Raw genomic sequence first — 18349 nt, 5'->3', positions numbered from 1 at the left:
AGTCATCCCTAGTGATAGTTCACATTTATAAATAAATAAAATGTATATAATTTCAGGAATATTAAAAAGTTTTTAAGTGATTAGATATATTCGAGTTGCCAGAACAAAGCACTGATGACAATAAGTCATGACATGTTTCGATTATTCAAACCGGAATTAAAAGATTTTAGATTTAACACACAGCAATAGAAAGAAGTGTAACGCAAACACCAAAGCAACAGGACATGAGATAAAAACAGCGAAAACCAGCTTCAGGTGTGTTTTATGATAATTTAGTGGACTGGCTGGGCAGGTGTACTAGGCCTAAACAACATCATCCAGTCAATATCGGTTTACATGGAAGAGGAAAATAACGCTTTGATTTCAATTTGCCTCCAGAGTTGAACATAATTTCATTTAATAAAGATTAGTTTTCTATATTCTGATATTTAGAGCAACTTGGTCATTAACAAAACCCTTTGTTCGAAAATCTTCAATAAAGCTGACAATCATAGAAATAAAACTTGGTCAAACAGATCCAACCAACAACGGTCAAACAACAACTCACATTCTTTTTAAGCATTTTTGCTCCATTCATTAAACGATAAATCACAAACATACATTTATTTCAGACAAGCTGCTTCTTAACACTAACTGGTTCTCATTTATTGGCACCAGTCTAGCACGGATCTTGGCCATAACTTGTGTCGATAACTCGGATAGAATTTCCCGTGAGCTTTGTGTCATTCTTGTATTTATTTCATCATGACATAATTTTCTTGAGCCAGTGAGTAAAACGCTGCCAGAGTTGTAATCTTATGAGCCCCATCATTCGTTTCACTAAACCTCAGTCTAACAAATGTTGCTATTTTGCTGTCAAAAGTCGATATTGTGCATTTGTTTTATCAACGAAGAAACAAAATATTCAAGTTAAATCAAAATCAACATTGTTTGTAATTTTGATGTCAAGCCAATAAGACAAATATTAGCGACTCATTGTTAATTTATTCTCATTGTTTGAATGCTAGTTTATAATAAATAAACAAATATCTACATTTTCCAATTGTGCACTTCTATCAATTTTTGTAATATTTGGCAAAGATTTGTTAACATAGGAACTATTTTGTGGGTTTGGTGGCCATGCTAACCTATCATATAATTGCACAATTTGATTATTGCTATCCTGTATGTTTTAAGCCCATGGGCTTTGCCACTTTTTCCTGCTTGTTAATTGTTCGTGAGCTTACGTGTTTTGTTGTGCTATAACTACAACGGTTGGCATCATAACTTTTGCTCCGTACAGCTAATGGCGAAAAATAAACAATACAATATTCAAAGGTGGCTAACAACTTAGTACCTACCATCTTATAGCAGTTAGCATCGTAACTTTTGATTAGCATAGTCAGTGGCGGAAAATAAACATTATGGCGAAAATGCAAACAACAACAATTGAGCCTTCCGTGCCAAAGTTATCATCTTTGCACATACAGGTTTCCATAAAAAATCACCATACTTTTTATTCTGCCAAATATAGAAAACTAGAATTTTAAAATCGCAGACTAGTTCACACACGTTCTCCTAAGTCATCATCATCTCCTCAGTTACTCAATTGGCGTTTGATGTTGGTACTGAGTATTGCCAGAGGTGCACAGCAATACCCGGAGTTCCAGATCCGCTGTAGACAGTGTAAAGCTTTCCTATTGCTACGTTACATACTTTTGCATTTCAGTCAGACAACAGACTGGTGGATATTGACGAGGAAATTTCCAGCATAACGAGCATAATGTAGACTTTTATTCACAAGTTCGCTGCAATTAACCGATTATTAAATCTTCAACTTCCGGATCCGGCGGCAAAGCACGAAAGAAAACTACAACGAACCCATAACCGAAGACAACAGGACAAAAAATATCCTGTAGCGAGCCTTTAAGTTTTATTGTTTTAGTTTTCTACACTCACAAACTCACTGCTTTTGTGTTTAAAATCGAGCAAAATCTGGGCATAAACATGCTCGATTAAAAGCGTTTTTGGCAACATCTAATCTCATCTCCGGGAGATCCGGACCTGCTGCTTCTACACAGCACAGCTTTAAAAATTTTATATAAGTGGTTGTTTTACTGGTTCTAGTCTCGGCAATTTTAAGTAGTATTAAACATGGGTATTCCCCTAACTAAGTTTCAACCAGACTTGAGTTTAGAAACTTTAAATAGAAAACAATTTAAAACATTGTTTAGGTCTTTAGGCAATGAGCGCCTCTCATATTAGAAAAAGTGATACTTTCTAGATTTATCCTTATTCTTGTTTTTATTGAGACCTCATGTGGAATAAATATCAATAATCATTTCTAGTTGCGAATATGTTTTGGGCAAGAAATAGGCTTACCATACGTCCCGTTTTAGCCGGGACAGTCCCCCTTTTTTAACGTCGTGTCCCGGCGTCTTGTCTCGGTCGGCCAAACGTCCCGGTTTGGCATTCAGTCAGCCAGCATAGGCATACCGCATAGAAGCCAGAGTAGTAGTACTTAGTACTTCAAATACCAGAATGCTGTAATGTAGTTATAAAGGTTATAGGCCTATGTCTAAAAACAATTCTTTAAAGTATAATTAAGTTTAGGTGCAGCTTACATATTGTATTTTGAGTGTGGCAACAGTGCAACATTATCTGACTTTTACAATTATTTTATCAGACAAAACAATCACTGCATATGCTAATACATACGTAATTATGATCGCTGTGGAGGTATCTGTGTCTGACAATTGCCATCAAAGCTAATAACACATCACAACAACAATCTCTAATAGTAACATAGCATATTCTACATGATACAAACATAATTTGATTATATTTTATCACACACAACTGGGTTGGAACACGAGTGATTGAAGATATATAAAACGGTTGACATTCGCAGCACACAGATTGAACACGATTGGAAGCTCGAAACATAAATGCAAATAAAATCAACTTTTAACTTATATCCAATGAGTTACTATGTACATTGGCCTTTTTCTTCAAGTTCGATCGACTACGATGACTGACTAGAAATCACACTATAGTAACACAACACGACTGACCGCATGATGTTGCCAGAGCGCAATTCTAGGTCCAATGACTCAGTGCTCGCCGCCAGAGCGACCTGGGACAAAACCTGCTTGTTGCGATCGTTACTTCGATCTTACAACATTCCAATGGGATGAACGCAAAATTTTCCTCGCATCGGAAAAAGAGTTGCATCTCGATGCGGAGCAGTAAATCTTCATTGCGCTTCTTTAACAGCAGATTGATATCGCGGTCCCAGTTGATCAGCATCACTCATGCTGTGAGGTCGTGATGTGAAGAGGAGATCAAAATTTAGCATCTCTCATCCCATCTCTGGTCACACAAGCTGCAACATTCAGGTGTGATGGAGGATGTATGTGCAATGGAAAAAGCCAATCACTCAATACATCGCACTCACATATTATCAGCAAGTTACAACTTCTTGCTATTTGGCTAATAGAAAAGTCGTTAAAACGTTCAATTGTTTATATTATAGGTAATAGTCTGGTTTAGTGACTATAAAGGCAAAAAGAAAATTCTACAAAAACTGAAAAACACAAAGTTGTGAAAGGAAATTTACAGCACAAGCAAAAAAAATCCCTTAGTAATCGCATCCGGGGAAAAAGTAGAGAAACTTGTCAAGATGTGACATCACCACCGGTAGCTGCTTTGATTCATCGAACGACAAATGAGCCATCGCTTTTGTGAGCTGAGAAATAAATATCATGAGTAAACATGTGCTGAGCTCCGTGGCGAGGTGAGTCGAGGTAAAATAATTGTCAGTTGTGACGTTTCTTCCTTTTCCCAAGTATTGTTCCACCACCTTCATAACCACAAGCTCAGACAATCTTTGCGTAGGTGGTCTGCTTTCATATTTTCCAAGATATGATATGGTGCTCAGTCTATATTTAGAATCTACATCAACACCTCGCAAAAATTTGATACCGAGTTTGTCCGGCTTGTTGACCATGTACTGTGTAAATCTGCAGCGGGACAGTCTTGTGCTCCGCAAATCAAATCGAAGAAATCTCATGATTTCGCAAAAGCGATTTCTGCTCGTGGTTGCTGGAAAAAAAAGGTTCTCCACATTTTTTATCCCAAAATCCAACGAATTGTCGGTTCTTTCCACATATTGCTCCTCGCACGTACAGCAAGGAAATAAAAGCTTTCAGTTTACTTACCGGTAGTTTCCACTCATCACTGTTTTGCACTCTTTGAGCTTCTGTACATTGTTAAACATGGATAAGCATTGCATTATTGACAAATAGCTCAAACGCACTAAGCGGGCCATCTGACATGCGGCTGGCATATCGCATTACGCATATTGGCAAATCCCACTTTCTGTTAGTACGTTCTGAGCTTGTAGCCTACCTCCTGATCCTGAAGAAAATTCGATGGACGAAACGTCGGACGGACGGACGACGGACGGACGAAACGAAATCATCCGGAACGATCTAAGCTTTAGGTCAAATGCGTTCAACTTTACTGTTTTTTCAAAAACCGCATGTCGGTTCTGCTTGATCGGCCCCGATGCGCCTTTGCATGTTTTATTTAAATTTGAAAGAAATCGCCGCTACATGGCGCTACGCATGCAGAGTAGGTACCGTTTCCACGGGAACTACGATCTCCTTTAACCCTATCCTAACCAGGCTCGCGAGTTTACTAAAAAACTAGGTGTGGCCGACCCCGCACACACATTTTCAATCGTTAATTACTAGAAAACTATACGTCGTAAACTGATCGGATTTTGACAGGTTAGTAGAAAAATCATCTGGCTTCCTGTATACATCATAATTGTAAAACTAAAGAAAGTGAATTTAGTGTAAATTAAGTATTTCTAAAAGTGACACATTTCTAGAAATTCTTCTTGTTATGCCGCGTCCCCGCTGTGCGGAAAACCAGCTGACCGCGAGAAGAAAACGAAAGAGAATAGTTAGTCGAGTTATTGGTGCGTAAATGAGTAATACGCTTCAATGCGGAGAGCAGAGCAAAGCAGAGGAAAATTATGAAAATATCGCAATATCTTAAAAATTACAAAATCCAACTTTATCAAACAAACATGGACAGATAGCTGAACATTTTTTAGGAAAAGTCACCAAATTTCAAGTTTCTACAGCAAACAATGCAACTGTACGCCACGTTTTGCTATGACAGTGTGCGGGAGAAGCCAAGCTTAGTGAGAATAGGGTTAACGACGTAACAGAAATAATAAACATGCATCGCCCCGAAAACCTTGATGCACTCGACATGAGCATTTTACTGGTTACAGCAGGGGTGGGCAACATACGGCCCGCGGGCTGGATCCGGCCCGCGACGGAAATTTGAGCGGCCCGCAGACAATTTCCGGTCTTACATGATAATGTGGCCTGCGGCCACATTCTGCCGTAATCCCTGTATTGCGTCACTGAATATGTCCAAGTTTGCCAACCTGAGAAAGATGGCCTTAAATCTACTTGTTCTGTTCGGGTCTACATACATTTATGAGCAGACATTTTCGACCATGAACATTAATAAGACAAAGCTGCGTTCCAATCTATTCAGGAATCCGGCCCGCCAAGTACTTCATATTCTCAAATCAGGCCCGCCGACCGAAGAAGTTGCCCGTTCCTGGGTTACAGTAATTAAACAACAAGTTTGGCAACACAGGAACGCGATCATTTTTGAAGAGGAGATTTTTAGTACAAAAACCATAATTGCTGCGATTGAACGTTCCCTCTACGCGAGACGAGCCAGGATCTTTATTCAGGACACGACCTACCACGACCAAATAGTTAAAATTTGTGAAGTCCTTCGACGCGAACCCGCATAAACGTTTGTATGTGTAAGGACCGTGTTGTATCTCACATTGCTACACACCGTTGTATTTTGTTGACATGCGCACTTGATGCGTTATTTGTGAATGAACAGTGATTTCTAAATTCTTTGTGTTTTTCGCCTCAATAAAGTATGCCGTACAACAGGCATTTCTATGACGTAATAAAGCAAATTGTATCTATATTTTAACTGGAATCATAAAGAGGATGTGATAAATATATCACTTAATATAATATAAAATTGTGTACGACATAGAATTCTCGTCTATCGAATCAGTGAAGCATAACACTGCGTGACGTAATCGATTGTTGCCCTGTGCGTGCATTTTGATTTACTCAGTCCTTTTTGGTTTCTACGTTCAACGCCGCAACATGTCTTTGTGCTGTTGCTGTCACAGTGTTCTATCTTGATTTGTTCGTTCAAAGAAACTTCAATATAACCAGATTATACAGTGGTCGAGGTGTACAATTGATTCTAAGATTAAGAGAAGCGAAACAACGACCTGAGACTCATTTATCATCGAGGACAGACAACAAATCAGCAGACAAACATTGTAATTGAAGTGGTCGTCCTTACAGGTTAAGGAACGATAAACCCCCATTTCATTACAAGGAGTTGTAAAGCACAGAACAAGGCGTCAACAATTACATAAGAAATCGCGATCATAAAATGCAAATTTAAAAACAATTCGAAGAAATGTAGAAGTGACCACGACATTGCTGCATTGACCACTCGTAATCGCGCTCGAGTAAATCAATTTCTCAATGCATGAGTGACGTCATCAACAACGACCAAAGTTAATTTCATAGTTTTAATGAAATATTGAATTTCTCAGAATGGTTATGAACAAAATGAACTACATCTGCTTGTTACGTCATAAGTACGATGTCTTCGCCAATGTTAACAAATTACATAAAACAAGCAACAAATGCAAGGTTGTACAATGACATCACAATAGTTATTGCGAGCGTAGTGTGGTGCAGGGATGAACCATCTGGTGTTTCCCGCATCGTTTAGCGCTTCTTGGAGTTTGTCTCGTTCAGACCGATTCACTTCTGTGACCGAAGTCTGATGCGATAATCACGAACTACCAACCTGGTTTGAATCTTGTTAAGAGCTGATTGAATCTTTCTCCTTTCATCCTGATTAGCAACTCGCCTCCTTCCATCATCACCAATGAAGCAATTCCACATCACCAGCTCATATCTCACGACTCTCAACAACCCGATGACGTCATCGATGTTAGATGGTTGCAGATCGTTACCTTGGATATCCATCTCTCCAATCTAGAGTTGAAATATTTGTGATGACGTCAACTATAACTTGGTCTAGATCGGTTCAACTCAGTGCTAATGATATCGATGCACAGATTCTATCTTATTATAACAGAGGTCGGGAACCTATGGCTCGCGAGCCAGATATGGCTCTTTTGATGACGGCATCTGGCTCGCAGTGAAATCTAAGCTGGCTGGCATTTCTTAGCACAATTGTTACGAATAAAACTTTTCTGTTATTTGTAGTTTTGTAATTTCTGTACCATGCAGCACCTGAAATCGCATTAACCTTAAGTAGCATGATATTAAAGAGTAAATTCAGACATTTACCGTTGTCTAAAATTGTAGGTTTTGCATAAAAATGCACAAGTTAGTTGCATTAAGTGTTGAAAAATATTATATGGCTCTAACGGAAATAAATTGAACAATATGTGGTTTTCACGGCTCTTTCGCCAACAAGGTTCGCGATCCCTGTAATATGTGATAACATAATATGTGCGTGATTTATATACAAAAATACGGAAAATATTTTTTAATTGTGGTACCGACAAAAGTTGTTATGTTTGTTATGTTATGTTTTTTTCTAGTTGTTTTTGAAAGTTGTTATGTTTGTTTCTAATAATACCTTAACTATTATTCAAGTTAACTACAGTATATTGATATAAGTTGTCACTACAGTAATAAACATGGTAAATGAACACAAGGTGGCGCATATCACCGGTTGCAGGTTACCAAATTATCAAAACATCAATTGAGTGACTGGGGCCGGTTATTGACTTAAAGGGAGGGAAATGCGATTGTTGACATTTTGACAACCAGGCTTCGACAAATCTCCGCGTTGTTAAATAATTGTGCTTCCTTGTGACGTTAAAAAACTTTAACGACGTAATGGGTAGTTAGACAGAGCAACGTTATATTCATGATTTAAATTGAGGTTGCAAAGAAAAAGTTTTCAAGTTCACAATTAAAGCGGTAGTTTTTCGAATATTAATTGTAATAACTAACCAGTTACCGCCATAAAAATTTGATATGTAAAAAAGTTAAACGATGATTGTGTTGTGAATATGACGTCAGAATAGATGACAACGCATGATCTTTTCCATTTCACCAACATCTCAATAACGTAATAATATAGAGACATGAATATATACGTTGACATCAAAATTACTTCAGAGATTAACTCAGTTATAAGTGACTCATAGACATTACCGCACTTATGACTTTTCGTCAACCTTACATGGGACAAGTCAGCAATTTAATATTTTGATTGATCGGGAACAATTAGTCGAAATGTAAACAAACAACAATAAGTAATTGATGTCAATAATATCTTACTTGTCCTGGTTTCATCTCTTTTATGACCGAAGCGATCTCGTGAAATGAATTCGCATCCAGGTAACAGTAACGCAGATTTAGTATATCCAATTGCTTTGTGACGTGTTTTAAGACGAAGCAGAACCCAGGGACCAGGTTTGAATTCATCGGCTGCGGTAATTGTATTGTTGTCGAAAAATGCTCTGCTGCTTTGGTTGCGATGGACGAATCTTTTCCTTCTCCAACGCAGGCGTACAGGTCGAATAGTTTGCCTGTGAGTGCTTCATCATGTAAATAAACATAATAGTTATGGAGCGAATATATGTGATAAAATTGCTACAATACACTATATCCATAAAAGTGGGACGATACAGATATGTTTGGTGGTCAGCGGGAAATAAAACAAATAAAAATATAAACTACATTGCTATGTAGTCTCGTAAATCTGCAACCACACGTGGCTAAACACTCAACAATCAAGAAATGTTAAAGTTATAAATTATGATTGTTACATCACAATTTCAATCGTTTGCAAAGTTTTGTGATAAACTTGCAAATCTATAGAAGCATTGTATAATTGAATATAATTTGCGTATAAACTTTATGCGTAATAGGTGGTAAAGAGTAAAGTCAATACATCGCATTATGATGTCACAAACATAATTTACATAATGATGACGTTTCATATCTTTGCTGTCACATTTGCTAAAATTATATCCAAGTGTGTGTTAAAGTATTGACATCAGCTGCCTATGTACACATGTGGAGACATGAAGACGGCTAGAGATGTATCGATGCCGATATATCACGTTGACTCGAGTATTTTCATCTCTGCCCTGTACACACGTGTTAAATAACGAATTATCACAACCGGTCTTATTTCTTATTTCGTCTGTCTTGCTTCGATTTTGAAGACGTGGTAATTTAACACCGTGACCCGACACCTTATCGAAAGACACTTTATCGAACGACACTTAATCGAACGACACTTTATCGAAAGACACTTAATCGAACGACACCTGATCGAAACGACACCTGATCGAAACGACAGTTGATCGAAAGACACTTTATCGAACCGAAAGTTGATCAAACGACACTTTATCGAACCGACAGTTAATCAAAACGACAGTTGATCGAACGACACTTTATCGAACCGACAGTTCAAGCAAGATTTTTGCGTGTTTCTCAAACATTGAAACAATGGGTCATTGTGATGTTCAGCTATCTGTCCATGTTTGTTTGATAAAGTTAGATTTTGTAATTTTTGAGATATTGTGATATTTATATAATTTTGCTCTCTCTCCGCATTGAAACGTATTACTCATTTACGCACCAATAACTTGACTAACTATTCTTTTTCGTTCTCTTTTCACAGCGGGGGCGCGGCGTAACAAGAAGAATTTATAGAAATGTGTCACTTTTAGAAATACCTAATTTACACTAAATTCACTTTCTTTAGTTTTACAATTATGATGTATACAGGAAGCCAGATGATGTTTCTACTAACCTGTAATAATCTCATCGTCTACGACGCATAGGTTTCTAGTAATTAACGATTGCAAATGTGTGTGCGGGGCTGGCCACACCTAGTTTTTTTAGTAAACTCGCGAGCCTGGTTACGATAGGGTTAAAAGATCCACAATTTATTGAAACAACTGACGATATGAACTGTTAAAAGAACGACAATTTATTAAAAGAACTGACAACATGCACTGTTAAAAGCACGACAACTGACGAAGTGCACATTTCAATCGCATTCATTTAATCACAAGTTGTGTGCAATTGCTCGAAGATAACTTTTTATGTCCATATTTGTTGAGTCATAATTTTCAACTATGCTCCTCAGACGTTGGTTGACAGCGTCGTAGCGCTTCTTCCGTGGTGGGCCATCGATTCCAGCACTCAATTGTTCAATTAACAATTCGTTGGAACCTTGTTCCTGCTTAATTTTTTTGACGAGTCTGCGAAGCGTCGGATGGGATATTGAGACACGCTTGCTGAACGCATTGTGCCATCCTTCAATGCTATTATTCGTTCGTGGAAGGTCATCTTGAACCCGGTGGAAGACATTCACATGTGTACGTGCTACCAAGCATCGAAGCCATTTATTTTGCGCTGTCGGTCAAGCTGGGATAAAGACCACTTTCAAGAAGCTACTTTGTGTAAAAGTCAGACAGCGACATGCCCCTTGCTATTAAATTTTGCCTTCAATTCCTTACTCTTTGTATCTATAATGACTAGTCTAGTCTACTGTACAGACAATCTCGTACTTAGTAATTCTCGTGCGTATTCTTGTGATATCTTATTAATATGTGGGCGGGCCGGCCGCCATGCGAAATCGAACACTTTATGATACAAATATAAAATATAGATATAAAATATAAATCGTCAACTTTATGATATATACATCACAATTCATTAATGCACACCATTACAAAGACCGCACATCACAATGGCTCATTGTTCCAATGTTTGAGAAACACGCTAAAATCTTGCTTGAACTGTCGGTTCGATAAAGTGTCGTTCGATCAACTGTCGTTTTGATTAACTGTGGGTTCGATAAAATGTCGTTCGATCAGCTGTCGTTTCGATAAAGTGTCTTTCGATCAACTGTCGGCTCGATTAACTGTCGTTCGATAAAGTGTCTTTCGATCAGCTGTCGTTTCGATCAGGTGTCGTTCGATAAAGTGTCTTTCGATAAAGTGTCTTTCGATAAGGTGTCGTAGTACCATTTAACACAGTTGTTATTTAACACAACACAAATCTTTATGCTGCGCAGTGTTATCGCTTTAGTCAGGGGGTTCTGTTCATGTCACATTCTTCCATTACCGCCATACATCGCTTTGTATTCGGCTTTTTCCTTAAAAGTCTTCAGCGAAATGACAATGCAGCGCCTTGTTGCCAACACGAGTAGCTGAGACGCTTTGTTTGGTGAAAAATTTAATCCCATTTCCGCCGAGGCATCGTTTATACTAAAGCGATCTTTTTGAAACATGGTCGACAAATCAACCAAGTGAGATACTTCAAAGCGTCAATGGTAAACCATAGCATTCATCTCATTCTTTTCGTATAAAGACGTTGATATCAAATGGTGTAGTTGCAATAACTTTCATCAGTATTCACAACTTAATAAAACTTAATATAAAAGCAGACTACGAATGCAATGACGTTAATAACGGAAGTTGAATGTCAGCCAAAAATCATCTCAATTATCTGTACGTCGACGCTCATGATTGTCAACAACACGTCAACAGATTTGAACAATTACTTTGCGAGAAGAATTCGGTAATTTTATTGTTTAAAGATGATCACGTGTGGTCTGTTTATGGCACCAACAGAATTGGGCCGATGAGACAAAAACTTTTTCCAGACTTTCCAGGCGAATAGACGTAAATCGTCATCTCGTCTTTGGCCAAATAATTTCGTCAAAAAAGGCACATTACACATCATAGACTGAATAGTCAAAATAGCCGTCACTCTAAACACGTGTCATTAGCGGATCGTGTTACAAAGTTTTTATTCGGTTTTGCTTCAAAGGCGACCGCTAAGAAATGCTGAAGGAAGACAACCAATTAAAAATTAACCGGTGACCGCTAAATTTATGCTGTATCAGTTGCAGAAATGTAAATTTTGAGAGATCGTTGAAGATATTTAAGTTTCGGTTCCAAAAACATCTTCACAAATCGCTGTGTGCGTGCGTATAAATACGGGTTTACAACCGCAAAAGTGTCAAGTTAGCTGTTTGGTTTGGAAAACATAAAAATCTTATATTACATGACACAGGGCGCAAGAAAAATACTACATCGCATTAAATGTTGCTTTTGTGAAAAGTCACAAACATCGACCGATGCCGATGTTGAGAAGGGCCGATACATCGGGATCAGTAACATCGGTAAAACCCCAGCATCGGTACATCTCTATCCTCGAAGAATACTTGGTAACAAGGTGTCTGCACTTTATACACAAATGCAAACACTGGCTACCGTCACTGTATGATTCAACAAGGTTTAAATTTTTATTTTAAACAAATATGTTGTTTTTTGGTATTGCATTAAAAAAACACTGATAATTACTATTTATGATAATTACTATTTATTTATGAAAAATCACTATTTATGATATCGCCATTTTTTGACTCGTTAAAAACTGATTTAATTTACCTCGATATGATTCCATAAACTTTTCTGAAAACAAAACAATACGACGTGGTACCATTTCCATGTTCTCTTCTGAAATGATTGCCAGCTGCTGAATGAGGTGTTTCTTCAAAATTTCCATTTTCATCTGAAGATCTCCTGAAAATAAATCATAAAATCAGTCAACTTAAACACACTCGTTGCAAACTATCATTGGCGGCCATACTGCTGTGATTTTTAAATGAAACTGATATAGCAATAAAACAAAGCCACAACCATGGGCACCACATGCAACATGATATGGAAAGAAAAAGCTTTTCAAAGTTTAGTCGTACAATGACATTAATATCAATTTGTAGTTTAATAACAAATCTGTTCAGAGCCCAACATGTACAGAAAAATGTGGGTTGTTAAAACAATTATATTATGAGTGTGAGATAAAGTTAAGTATCCATAAAATAATGGACAAAATGCCAAAACGACAGTGAATTACCAGCACAACATCGCATAAATTGCACATTTCTCATAACACAGCACACACTTAATAATGCGACAAAGTTGAAAAAAGTGAGAAGTATAAGATAGAGGGGAATAATACATGCGCTGTTTTATCGTATTTACTCGATTGTAAGCCGCGGAACAAAGTATCTTTTATCATCATTTGTGTGGTTTACAATCGATGGTAGCTTACATTTTCTTCTGGTTGCGTGCCAGACGTCGTAAAACTACGTTTATTGGTGCTGCATGCAGTAAACGCGTGATCAGTGTGTGATACTATGGGATTGGGTGGTGTGGTAATGATGGTTTTGGGATGGCCTAAGCCCAACCCAGTCTTTCAGTTTTATTGTCTGACTCCTATGATTGTCTTTGACTCCGTTGCGTTTTACTGTCTCATTTGCTTCTTAAATCAACACCAACTTCATAAAATTTAGTTGTTATATTGTCCGAATAAGTTGTATCGAATTAGCAATATTTACACCATGATCCCACTTTCATAATAATTCAGTAATAACTTCAATTTTACAGAACAAGGGAAATAACTCAGAGAAGAGAGAATTTCCAAGAGAGCGATTTTAAACAAAACATTTCTTTTTATACTAAAGTATTGACCAATCAGCTTTTAGCCAATCAGCCCATAATCACGTGTCAGTTCCAATTTAAGCCTTTTTCTCACAAAGCATTCAAACCGCTTTACACCAGTACAAAAAAAACCACTTGACACACTTACTATATCACATATTGGTTTGAAACTACGCTTGTGATTAAAGATACTAGAACAATACCTGCTACCATAAACCACGTGTCGCATATTACACCACGAAAACAAGGTACTTGAAACACTTCAAACTTTACGCCGTAAAACAACGCTACTTGAAATACTGCAACTACCGTCAGCACGCTACAAGCTTTGCACATTATTATCTGCCTGGAGAAAAATCAAACTTTATGCAATGCCAATATATATAATTATTGCAATTATGAAATTGTCCGAACGCCACAATTAACTCCCCCAACCCAAAAAGCTTCGAGGTAGGAATATTGGCGTTGGCAGCTTGCAAGATTGTTGTTGTCAGCTTGCAATGTGAATGCAGAATTTGTTTTCCCTCCAGTCATATTTGTGCAGTCATCACAGGTCACACGAATTGATACATGCAATAGAAAAAATAGCAGTAAATATTCTTCACTAATACTATGTTATATAGAAGGGTTTTTTAATATTTTGATATATTTTTTTTTTTATGTTTTTATTTTTTTTTATATATATAGCTTTTACCACAAACCAAAGTAACATAAAAGAATCGTAATTGTAATTTCACACAAAACCTAATACCACACTACATATAAGTAGACACCTACATATAAAAAATAACACACAAACACAAGGTATGAATCAGCTATGTGAACCAGAGGAAACGCAAATGTAAAGGTAATTCGTTCGAAATAAACGTTCGCGCTGTACCTACGTCATAACCGTAATAGGACAACGCCGCGACAAGGCCTAATGCTGACGTAAATCGGGGTATAGCGGTTCATTGGGGTTTTCATCGGTATGCCGGACCTCTTGCGTTACAACTAAGTCCTCTCTGTTTTCTGGAGCATCGTCGGGAGGGACGTTTTCTTCCATGGCTGGCTGACGGATGCGACGGACACGAGAGATGAGAGATCGTGCCAAATCGACTACATGTCCTCTGTAAAACTTAATTGCCCAAATAGTTAAGACAAAGCCCCAGAACATTGCCATGAATAGTAAAATAACCAATATCCCGCCTAAAACAGGATTTGTAATAGAAGATAAAACACTCAAAAATACATTGGAGAAGGTATTCTCGATTGTGTGTCTGACGCTAGAGAAATCGTAATCCCTAGTTTGATCAGTATTGGCATCTAGAAAATGGTAAAATTTATCATGTGCGAGCTTGAAATGGCTCATCGACACTAACATATTTTGGATGTCTTCAAATCCTTGGTCTTCTTCTGAAGGATAATCATCGATAAAGGTTTCAAAATCAATGTCTGGTTCTGTAAAGTTCACTGGTGCGAAAGACGGCCGTAAAGCTTGCACATCCGAGTCTATTTGACTCAGAGAGTAATTCTCAAATTGATAGAATTGGTTACCAATGTTAAATGAGAATATGCGACCAGGAACATAGGATTCTACATATCGAACTCCTCTATAAAGATTTCCGTCTCGGTAGATTTGACCGAGCGATTTGGTACCATTATTATAGAAGAATTCAACTAAGGGCCTAGCAGAAAACTGACCCTTATATACCAGACTTCGTAATACGGTTCCCGATACTGGGTAACATTGAATTTTTGTTATAAGATCACCTATGGTGACGGCTGCTTTTTTCTGTCCGCTAATTGCGGTTAAAGTTTCCCCGGGGTATTGACGTGCGACCAGCGCATAAAGAGATGAGACGAGTGTTTCAACTTGACACTCTAGGTAATGTATATCGTCCACTAGATTAGACACATGGTCAGCCATATTGTCATTGCTTTCCGTCATGAATCTTGCAAGGGCACCGGCTTCCGAACTGGACGAGCGGCTATGTACGTCGTTGGATTGCTGTTTGATTGTCGCGGGTTTGTAAAAGTCTAAAGCTGCAAGCTCCGAACAATTTTGCGGAACCAGAATCAATCCTGTAGGCGTGCAAATGGCGTTTTGGCTGTAGCATTGAAATGTCTTTTCAGCACACTTTGCACGATGATGCACACTAATCCCAAGAGCTTTAATTTGCACTCGGTATAAATGTTCTTTGTGGTAATGTAGTAACAGTTTATGGACTCCCTGAGGAACAGTCTGAGGACATTGAAACGATTGTTTAAATTTCCATATAAATGTTCTGGCTCTCACAATACAGGAACCCGAAGACACTTGGCACTTCGATAAAGTGGCAATACTCGACATCAGTTTCTGCGTTACCGGATCATACTTTAAAATCGATTTGTTCAGGATGCCATTGATTGTTCGTGTAGTGGTAGTAGAGGGCCAGCTGTAACTGCGTTTGACTTTGTTTCTGGTCGCCCATGTGAATTCGCTTTGCTGCTTCAACTCTCCAACATTTGGTGCTTGAAAAGTTCTTCTCCAAAGATCGCAAGCATCCGGGTTAGGTGCAGGTCCTGCGACTGTACTATCATCGTGACTTTTGGATCCAAAGAAATAATGGGTTGCTATTGAGGTAGTTATAAACGTACGGCATACAAAAACCTCGATGTCGATTAGGCGGTGACTAGGATCATAAATTTTGGCTGTGCATTGGTGAATTGCAGTATGTTTCTTATGCAAACATGGTTCCGGCGGAGGTATAAAATATTCTCCCTTTTTGTAATGTGGTTGACACAGGTTAAAGGTTTGTAGGCCAATTGTCGGTTGGGAGACCACAACTATGCAAATCAAGTACAAGGCAAGTGGCACGTACATGCTTAGTCTTGAAAACGCTTCGGCAAATGAATTTGACGTCCTCGGCTTGTGGTGCGTAAAGGTGGAATGTCGGTTAAGGCGTCCCGATATATGTCGTCGACTGCAATGTCTTCCGCAGTGTCTACCGGAGAGGTCGGAAGTCCACTCAACTCAACGTTGGAATCTGCAGCGATAGAGATATCATTAGTATCACGAACCACTTCATCAACTATATCCGTCTCTTTCATTGGCGGAATGCTTATATCTACAGAATCAAAAACAGGCAAATGATTAGTATCACGAACCACTTCATCAACTATATCCGTCTCTTTCATTGGCGGAATGCTTATATCTACAGAATCAAAAACAGGCAAATGAGCTACTTTAAGACGGTCTACTGACACATTAGGATGCTGTCCTACAATAGCTAAGGTGAAATACTTGTCATATTTGGCCAAAACTTTATAAGGTCCTGCATACGGAGGAGATAAGCTAGGCCTAGAAGCGTCAACGCGAACGAACACATGCGTACAGTCCGCAAGACTTTTGTCTATGTACACTGGCGGAGTATCGTGATGTACTGGCGGTGTGCACCGCAAGGTAGCCATAAAGTCCGTTAAATGTTGCACATATTGAGAAGGTGAAGGCGTGTCATCGTCCAGGGCTTCGAAAAACTGCCCGGGAACTCGTAAGGTAGAGCCATACACAAGCTCAGCTGGGGAACAATTTACATGCTCCTTCAGCGATGTCCGTAAACCTAGAAGAACTAGTCCCAAGTTGGCCGTCCAATTCTGCGGAAATTCACACGCTCTCAAGGCACCTTTCAACGTTCGGTGGGTGCGTTCCAAAAATCCAAGACAGGAAGGCCGGAATGACAGGGAATGAACAAGCTTGACTCCAAGGGTCCTGCATACGCCTGTGAAAAGTTTGCTCATAAACACCTGACCACGATCGGTGTGAAGTTGCTCAGGTACTCCGTAGCGTCCAACAATGTGCAGCAGGAAATTTCTGGCAATGGTTGCTGCAGTGGCGTCTGGTATAGGAATCGCTTCAACCCATTTCGTGAACCTGTCAGCAAATGTTAAAATGTAACGACAATTGTCACTTTCCACCAATGGTCCAACAATATCTGCCAAAATAAACCGAAATCGTTCTGTGGGTTCACTGTGCGGCTGTAAGGGTGTTTTGTTATGTCTGCTAACTTTACTTTGTTGACATGGCAAACATGTGCGACAGAAATTTTTGATATCCGTTTTCATACCACTCCATACAAAGCGTTCTCCAATCTGTTTGAGTGTACTCTTATATCCACTGTGTGAGAGCGAGTGAATGTTGTGAAAAATGACGTCACGATACGCGGTCGGCACAATCGGTCGAAATCTCTTCTGTGAAATGTCACCCAGAATCGAGAGGTCCGAATCCGGAAGTTTACGGCGTTCCAATTTCAGGCCAGTTTGGTCGGTCAGCAGTGCTGTTACAGATGCGTCAGCCATTTGATCCTGAGCGAATTGTTCATAGTCGATAGTATAGTCCTGTAACTGAAAAGTATTGATTTCTATACGGGACAAACTGTCCGCTATAACATTACTAAGTCCACTTTGGTAAATGAGCTTGTCTGTAAACTGAGATAAGTAACTGAACTGACGGGTTTGTCTCGGGGACATTGATGTGCCGGCTTTTTGGAAAGCCTGTGTTATGGGGCGATGATCGGTCACCAGGGTAAGTGACCTGCCAATCAGAATATCTGCAAAGTGCCGGGTGGCCAAAAACAAAGCAGTTAGTTCTCTATCAAAGGTGCTATAGTTTCTTTGTGCTGAGTTGAGCGCTTTTGAAAAGAATGCCAAAGGCTGCCATTTATTGTCAATGCATTGAGCTAACACAGCACCAAC

At 38.8% G+C, this 18349-nt stretch overlaps 1 protein-coding gene and 1 long non-coding RNA gene across 2 annotated transcripts in view; both read right to left on the bottom strand.

Moving 5' to 3' along the window:
* The window catches only part of LOC143458635 (uncharacterized), a 107558-nt gene that overhangs the window by 53344 nt on the left and 35865 nt on the right, over positions 1–18349 (bottom strand). The window lies entirely within an intron of this gene.
* LOC143458636 (uncharacterized) lies at positions 6973–13314 on the bottom strand. The gene is made up of 3 exons (XR_013117683.1): positions 12581–13314; positions 8442–8701; positions 6973–7111 (listed from the first exon to the last, which is right to left on the bottom strand). It is a non-coding gene; the product is annotated as an uncharacterized LOC143458636 (long non-coding RNA).

The sequence above is a fragment of the Clavelina lepadiformis genome, chromosome 5 (genome assembly GCF_947623445.1).
Source record: "Clavelina lepadiformis chromosome 5, kaClaLepa1.1, whole genome shotgun sequence".
In the NCBI taxonomy this organism is placed as follows: domain Eukaryota; kingdom Metazoa; phylum Chordata; class Ascidiacea; order Aplousobranchia; family Clavelinidae; genus Clavelina; species Clavelina lepadiformis.
This window is presented reverse-complemented; position numbering and strand designations above follow the sequence as displayed.